Below are 7,626 nucleotides of genomic sequence, written 5' to 3' on the forward strand. Positions count from 1 at the left end.
GGTCCAAAAACGACGTTTTGAAAGTGAGTCCATGAAACTTTACTTATATAAAGGAAACCTTCTCTTGGTCAGCTCCATACATCTTAATTTGGTTGTATCAAAATATGCGCCTATGAAACTCATCATCTCATGGCCGGTTGTTGCATCTACTACGGGAAGAAGGAAAATATCCTTTGGGAAAGCTTTGTTAAGATCAATAAAGTCAATGCACATTCACCACTTATCATTTGTCTTCTTTACCAATACAACACTAAACAGGCACTGGGGGTAATGAACCTCTCGAAGGAATTTGGCTTTCAATAAATCATCTAACTGGCTTGCTACGATCTCGTTTTATTCATGGTTAAATATTAGGTTAACTCTCGACAAAATGGGTTAGAGCATGCATTTAGGATGCCTTATTCATCGAATTTAGAGTCTCGACTTCAGCCTCATCCATGGTTGAGGCCAAAGTTGAGGAGGTTGGTTTGGGCTTTTTACCCAAGCTATCCTTTTCTCAAGGCCCAAATTGGTCGCAGTATGCTCTATTCATCAAACGAGGAGGGTCGAACTCGACCTCGGTCTCATCCTTGTTTCTATGTTTTGTTGTTTGCATATGAGTGTTTTCAAAAAGCCAAAATTTTGAAAACTAAAAGAAAAAACTAAAAACTAAAAACAAAAAAACTATTATTATTTTAGTTCAACATGAAGTGGAGAGATTTGAACCTCAAATCTTTTGCTCGAGTGTACACTCTACTTTGGACATAACCTTCGTGACTTTGCTTTTGGTTTCAAACAAAAGGCCTCAAAAGACCTCATACCAATGGAGATAGTTGTCCTCCCTTATAAACCCATGATCATCCCCTTATTTAATCAATGTGGGATTTTGGTTGCATTCCCAACAATCCTATCCTCGAACAAAGGACCACATAGCCTCTCCTCAAATAGCTCCCCATCCGTCTAACTCTTATCTAGGTTTTCTCTCTTCATCGGAGTACCCCGCCTATCCAATAGAGTTCAACCACGAATCACACCATGACTACTTTCAAGGCTCCACTACACATCTTTGTTCAACACCTGGGGATTCTACCAAGCATGGTTAAGTCAGAGGCATGACTCTGATGCCACTTGATAGAGACGACAATCCTCCAATGTCCTAACAAGTGGTATCACAGTGTCAGGTTCATAGTTTCTTGAATCTCTGAGTATGCTCTATGGTTACAACTTTGTCTGAGCTTCCATATCCGAAAAGAATTCTTGAAACGGACTGCGGTGTTTGTGAATAGTATAGGTTGTTTACTATTTGCTGATTTACTAGGAGTGAAGCAGATGTGTTAAGCTTTACGAGTTCAATAAAATTTGATGTAGAGAAATTTGATGGAATGATCAACTTCAGCTTGTGGAAAGTGCAAGTCAAGGATGTGTTGATACAATTTGGACTATATAAGTGCAAGTTAAGCGGTGATGGTATCCTAATGCAGTTCCGAAGTGATTCCAGCAGAGGTTTAAAAGGAAAGTCTTCGAGTAGAAATTAAACTGATGGGGATGCGGATAATTTGAGCACATGAAAAACATAGCAGGTTCGTCAAAGGTTTCTGATCGGATGCTGACGATGTCTTTCATGTTAGGGGAGACGGTGACTTCCTTTAAAGAAGACAAAAATCATCCTTGTGGTATGTCCACTTTACCATGATAGAAGATGTGATGTTAATAGTTCCACAAGTTTGCACACGAACATTAGCTTGACAATTATGCAAGGCGTGTGGTGGAACTTGTGTCAATGGCTGTAAGACTTCTAGGTGAGCCAAGTAGGTGGAAGTTGCACTATAAATATCAGCAAGGTTTATCGACATGTGATGAAAAAGGAAAATCTTGGGAGGTGGTATTCCAATTGGTCTATTTTCCATGGTGGAATAGGTTATAGTTCTCTAACTTGAGAATTATGATTCCTAACACTATGCTTACTTTAACACCATATTATGTTATTTTAGCCTACTTAGTATACTACGTAAATATTTTAATAATATGTTTTGAATAGCTTTAGAAAAAATAGTTTTAAACAAGATCAATTTTCTTTAAACACCTTTGAAACAATTAATAGTTCAAAGCTCGTTTATTCACCTAAATTCTTGAATAACTTTGGATAATCTAAGATAATCTTACTAAAATAAAACACAAATTAAAAAAATTGGATTAATTTGCAAGCTAATTTTGAGGTTACTAAAAAAACATGTCTTAGATAATAGTGTGATTTTGATGTTGACTTAAAAGATGAAAAGTCTTCAAACAATTAGATTTAATAAAGAGAGAAGAATTGGTGAATCAATTGATTTCAAACCTTCATTTCCAACAGGAGAATGAAGAAATGATCATCAAACGCTATGCCCTATTGACATTGTCATGATGATCCACCAACACCCAACCAAACTCCTCCACCATACATACCAGTCTATACATAAACCTTACAAGAAGCTTGAGTAACATACCTAAGCAATATTTTAAAGCATGTTTAAGTAAGATTCTAAACAGCTTTGATTCTTTAAGGATTCTTTAGAACTTAATGAAATGAGTTTGTAATGTAACGTAACCTAAAATTTATATTTGGATAGAACGTTTTGAATCTGATTTGTAATTTCAAATTCATTTCGTTTCTACAGTTTTCAATCCAACCATCTTTTTCATAATTTTTACACTTCACGATCCCATTTCTAATCCGTCTTCAATTACTCAAGTACTTCAATACCTCTTTGAATACATTTCAGCGTTTGTTTGTTGAAATTTAAAGTCCGGGTGATGTATCCTCATCCAAACCTTAGAAATATGAATATATTTAATTTAAGTCCTGTTTGGTAAGCATTTGGTTTTTTGTTTTTGTTTTTGAAAATTAAGGCTATTTTATCTACATTTCTTACTATGATTTGCATCTTTCTTAATACAATGGTTGAATTCTTAGTCAAATTTAAAAAACAAAGACAACTTTTTGAAAGCTATTTTTTTTGTTCTCAAAATTTGGCTTGATTTTTTAAACCATTTGTAAAAAATAAATAACAAAAGAAAGAAATTAGAGATGGAAATAGTATCTATAGACTTAATTTTAAAAAACAAAAAAAATAAAATAAAATAATAATCCAGCATGATCTTAGTCATTCACTTCTGCCAATTTGTTTAATCCCATTAATATATAATCTTAGTCATTCAGATCTGCCAATTTATTTAATCCCATTATTATATAATCTACGTTTCAGAATAAATCAAATATAAAATTAAAGCGAACGCAAAAGGGAATCCAAGGAATGAGATGCCACGTGTCTTTTATATGCTATTCCACGTGGCATCTTTTAGACCTCAGACCGGTTCTTGGCCTTCTTGCTCCGATGGCAATTTGCACGTATCTAAAGATTTTTTTTTCTCAAATAAATTATTTTGCTCATATATTTCAACCTTTAAACCCTATTTTGTTTTAACTGCTTTGTTTACATTTTTGTCCCTCAACTTCTTAATATTTTATTTCAGTTTGTTTGTATTTGATTTGTGAACTTTATGGGCAGATCTGACATAGCCTAACCTTGTAACTTTAATACACAATATTTTAGGTTACAATACACTTGCTCTCTAAACTTTATTTAAGTCAATATTTAGTTATTTTGTTTTCAAATTGTTAACACTAAATCTCATTAACACTATGACTTATAATTTATAAAGAATTTTGATCTAAATTACTCATCTCAACAATATTTTGACAATAAAAAATATAGGAATTAAATTGTTACTTATTAAAATTCATTAACTGAGGTCCTGTTTGGTAATCTTTTGACTTTTTTTTTTTAAAAAAATCAAACCTATAAACACTACTTCCCCTCTAAATTTATTTCTTTGTTATCTACTTTTACCTATGGTTTAAAAAGCCAAACTAAAATTTGAAAATTAAAAAAATAACTTTTAAAAAGTTGTTTTTGAAATTTGGAATTTGGCTAAGAGTTCAACCATTCTACTTAAGAAAGATGCAAATTATTATAAGAAATGAAGAGAAAATAGGAATTATCAAAAACTAAAAAGGAAAAACTAAATGTTTATCAAACGGGTCCTAAACTGTTATAATTTTAAAAGTAAAAGAATTAAAAGACATGTTTGGATTGACTTTCTAAGTGTTTAAAACATTTTATTTTTCACTTAAAAGAGTTTTTAAATACTTAGAAAATCAATAAAAAAAAACTCTAAATTGTTACAAATTAGTACTCAATGATTAGTCCCGTTTGATATTTTTTTTCCCCGAAAAGTAAGCCTACGAACACTACTTCCATCTTCAAATTTCTCTATTTGTTATCTACTTTTCACTGATGGTTTAAAAACAAAACCAAAATTTGAGAAATAAAAAAGTAGTTTTTATTTTTAGAATTAGACTAAGAATTCAACCGCTGTACTTAAGTAAGATGCAAATTATTGTAAGAAATGTGAATGAAATAGCCTTAATTTTAAAAAAAAACTAAATAGTTACTAAACGGAACTTAAATTGTTACTTGAAAGTTGAAGGACCAAAAGTTGGTTTTAAACTACTTGAAATTTTGAAATTTTTCTAACAATTATATCCTTGAACTTTGAAATTGTTCCAAAAATATATATTTTTAAATTCAAATAATGGATGAAAATTGATATGGCAACTTATGTAAAAAAATTGGAAGGGGTACGTAATATATTATTTACCACTATATAAAAGATTAAGATGGTTGTATTTCATCACATAGATATCATAAAATCATTTCATAATCCATTTTTACATATCAACTATCACACCAATTTAAATGAATAATGTTGTAAGTGATGTTAAGAATAATGACTTTCAGTTTTTATACAATAGTCATCGTGCATATCAATTTTCACCTTATTTTAACGAAAAAGTTTTTCCAATATATTTGAAACAATTTTCAAAGTTCAATGTTGAAACTGAAATTTTAAGTTTAAGAGAATAATTGAAACATATCTCACAATGTTATTTTAGAATTTAACAAAAAATTTAGACATATTAAATAATAATAATTTAAATTTCATATATATTATTTTTTTGTGAAAATTATCTTGTCCAATGTTTTGAAGAATAAATTCATTTGATCCTTAATATTTTAGATTCGCCATTTTAATCTATGAGTTTTCAAAAAATACATGTAAAAAAGTCCCAAAATATGTCTGAAAAGGTTCGGGTTAATTGGATCAGAGGGGTAATTTTTGAAAAAAAATAGGGAAATGGGGTTATTTAGAAATAAATAAGAAAATGGTGTTTTTTTAAAATTTTTAAAATTTTCTATCTATTTACCTTTTTTTTGTTATCTCTGTTTCATTTTTTCCTTTTAAACTATATATTTTTTTTAGTATTGAGATTGTCAAATGTTATTTTTTTTGGTTATAAAATATAATTTATTTCTAGATTTTTAGTTTTATTTCTATTTGATAGGCTTTAAAATGTTATATTTTTAATCAATTAATTTTGAGCAAGTTTTTTTTTTTTTTTTTTAATTTAGCATAATGGTTTTACAATATTACAATTTTATCTTAAGATTTGAATTTTGTTTCAATTTGGTCTATAGAATTTTACACTTTAACCTCGATATATCATCATATATACACTACTAAGTAATATAATTAAAATTTAAAAAGTTACAATTTCACCATTGAGTTCTCTTTTTTTGAGGCAATATAAGTAAGATTTAATTTTTGTTTTAATTTTTAGTTGATAGGTTTCAAGATTTACGCTTTTAACTTCAATTAATTTTGATAAAATATATTTTTTATTTTTAAATTTTGAGCCTAATTTCTATTTGATATGTAGGTTTTAAAGTGTCTTATTTTTAATCAATTAATTTTGAAAGTTGTATTTCAACTTAGTCTCGAGGTTTTATAGTGTTACAATTTTATTTTGAGATATGAATTTTATTTCAATTTGATATCTAGATTTCAAGATTCACACTTTAACTTGGATTAGTTCACTAAATACTTAGTTTCAGCCTTTGACATTAATGTCAATTAATTAATTTAAAATAATTCTATATGAAATGAAATTTTAAATTTATCTTTAGTAGTGATGAAAAATATAACTTAATTAATTATATTTATTTTCAATTAACTATTAAATTTTAATTATATTACTTAGTAGTGTATATATGATGATATGTTGAGGTTAAAGTGCAAATCTTGATTCCTATAGACCAAATTGAAACAAAATTCAAATCTCAAGATAAAATTGTAACATTGTAAAACCTTTATAATAAATTGAAATAGAACTTACACAAAATTAATGGATTAAAAATATAACATTTAAAATCTAAAGGCTAATTTCGGTAAATTTATCCTTCATTGTGAGATTTTTCTCGGTGATGACAATGACGTCAATTTGAGAGAAATTGAAGTTATTAAAAAAAAAAGATAGTTTAAAAGGAAAAAATGAAATAGAGATGGAAAAAAAAACATAAATAAATAGATAGAAAGTTAAGAAAAAAGTGGGTGCATCTCTCCATAAAAAAAAATCAACAACACCATTTTCCTAATTTATTTCTAAACAACCCCCTTTCCCTTATTTTTTTTCAAAAATTACCCCTCTTATCCAATTAACCCGAAAGGTCTATTTACAAAATAATAAAAATAATACATTTTAACTAGGGTTATTAACGAAGTCGGGGCGGGATGGGGGACTCCCCAACCCCATTCTCGAGGAGGGTATTTTCTCCCATCCCTGCTCTCTTGGTGGGAATGGGGACGGATACGGGAATTCCCCACGGAGAAAATCGGTCCCCCTAGGGACCCATCCCCGTTTTTATATATATACATATATATTAAAAAAATAAAAAAGTTAATCGAGGACAGGGTTGGGGACGAAAATGGGATGGGGATATCCTCTCTATTCCCACTCCGTCCTCAATTGGGGATCCTATTATAATCTTTGGTTTGACCTCCATTTCCATTCCAGTTGGGGTGGGTCAACTCCGCGAGAATTTTTGTCAACCCTAATTTTAACAAAAACTTGGCTAAATGGTTGAGCTGACAAGTTAACCTTGAAAAAGAATTATATTTTTAATCTTTCCCTCTCCTCTTGTCTCTCCCCTCCCTCTTTCTCTCATTTTTCTGCCAACAATTCACCTTCTCAAGACCGACTTCTACATGATCGTGGCTTTTAGCTTGAACTGTCAAAGTACTCTAAGCAATTTCCATTTTCTAATGTAAGAACCTAGTTGATTTTTATGTACCCTTCAAACTGATTCGAGAAACTTTATATCATTTTATTTTTCTCTTATATATAGAAATATACAAATTTTTTTAGTCTTTATAAAATTATTTTATGAAAATTAATTTAATGATTTTTAGGTGAATAATGTTATACAGAATTATAAAAATTTTATATTTAGTATTACTTAATCTAGATATCATATATTTATACAAGGGTTAAATTATAATTTGGTCCCTAGATTTTGAAAGTGGTTACTAATTAACACTTGAACTTTCAATTTTTGACTCTAATGCCTAAAAATGTCTAATAAATCTATAAATTTTTATTTTATATCTAATCGATTAAAGAAATATTAAAAGTATTTAAAAATTAATTGTATTATAAGATAAGAAAAAATTAGTTTGTGTCTAACTGAACCTTGAAGTATAAATTTT

Source organism: Benincasa hispida, chromosome 11 (genome assembly GCF_027475165.1).
Source record: "Benincasa hispida cultivar pf3 chromosome 11, pf3_genome.v1.1, whole genome shotgun sequence".
Lineage (NCBI taxonomy): Eukaryota > Viridiplantae > Streptophyta > Magnoliopsida > Cucurbitales > Cucurbitaceae > Benincasa > Benincasa hispida.